Raw genomic sequence first — 1896 nt, 5'->3', positions numbered from 1 at the left:
TATATATATATATGTTAAAAGTTTTTCTTTAAATAAATTAAAATATCAGTGTATCAAGATTCCAAATATGACATATACTATTAATGACCGTCATGTAATATTGATTATTGATGTTATATTATTCCTTATATATTTTTCCTGCATAAATGTGTTAAATATTTCGATTATTATTCATAGAAATAGTTGTCTGTCTATAGTTTTTAAGCATAATGAAGTTGTTGTTATTAAGCAACTTGACATGTGTATCGTGAAAGATTTTAAAAAACGCAAGACAACAAACTGATATAATATAAATTAGATTTTCACATTAATTAACAATATTATGTAATTATTTAGAAAAACACAGTTTAAATGAGAATTATTTAAACAAGCAACAAAATACATTTCGATGATAACAAACTTATGAAAACAATAATTAATATTTTACAGATCAAATTAAAAAATATGATAAATATGAACTCTGATGACACAAATCATCGCAAAGTATTACACAGCAAAAGCATGCGAGCAATGATGAATTCACAAAACAATTTCAGATTTCTGATTCAAATAGCACAAATAATATTATAATAATACAAAATGGGAGAACTCACTACACGTACAAGTCGCAACAAGTTGAAAAAGATATAACAGGTGGATGGAACAATACCAAAATAAAATACTGCCAAATGTAAAAACCAAGTAAAATGTATTCTATGGGCAACATCGTAATAATCATATATCATTATGCTGATACACTGAAATATAACCACAATGTGTATGTGTTTACAATGTTGTATGTATGTGTGTGATGTACACAGAGCGTTATCAAATAATCATTATTTATCACTAATTCTGACAATGATTATACTGACCAATAATAGGCAATATGGTAGCATGGTCATATACAGATCAGTAATAATAACGTATAACAATAACTGGGTAATGTCGAGCACCAAAGGTATAACATACAAACAAAGGAGTTTTGTAATTCCGTGTCCGCAGCGTATTTATGTCGTCTCCATGAGCGCACAAACCATATGTATTTATGTACTCAAGTACTATATTGCGTGTGGCATTGAATGTGCATAAGAGGATAAAATATGTCTTTAAGATTTAGCACATAAAATTTCTCAATGGCTTCGTACTTATGTAACAAACTTGGCAAACATTATAATTATTATTACAAACATAAACCGAGTCTTTGTCTTCAACATTGTAAGTATTTTTTTTTCTTTCTTCCTCAAATATACTCTCCTATGATACTACTTAAAACATAAAATCGGTATTCCCTTAATTAGTCAGTTATGATGGCACTATATGAATTACTTTCCTTTATTCTCGCAATTATCAGCTAACGTAACGCACGACTATAATATTGTATGTTATTACTATTACACATTATTATAATAACTTTTATACATATATATCCACATATGCATACATCCGGTTGTATGCATGATGCAAATCTTTTATGTATGTGTACGTGTGAGTGTGTGTGCGTGTCTGTATACATACTGTTCTATTTAAAATTTATACATTGTACAATGTAACTGTACTTCGAATTTAACTGTAACAGTACGATACGCAATTTGAGGAATTGTTGAACAACCTCTTTTTTAAACTGTATTATACAAATACGTGTATAACTACATAATAATGTTTAAAGTATGTCCCCCGTCACACTTCATCATCTGTTTACAGAGTGCATTTCAAAACTAAGCGGAAACTCAATATGATAACTATATGTTAAAAAATATATGAAGGATCTTATAACTTTTGGTGTGATTGCGTACGTATCAAACAGGTTATACCGTTTTCAGTTTCAAAATGCACAGATACAGATAGTAACAGTAAAATGACGATATCTCCTTATGACGTTTAAAAATGTGATGCTACTTGGCTTTACAGATATGT

This window comes from Atta colombica, unplaced genomic scaffold (genome assembly GCF_001594045.1).
Source record: "Atta colombica isolate Treedump-2 unplaced genomic scaffold, Acol1.0 scaffold82, whole genome shotgun sequence".
In the NCBI taxonomy this organism is placed as follows: domain Eukaryota; kingdom Metazoa; phylum Arthropoda; class Insecta; order Hymenoptera; family Formicidae; genus Atta; species Atta colombica.
The sequence above is the reverse complement of the archived record's forward strand: the minus strand, read 5'-3'. Positions refer to the sequence as shown.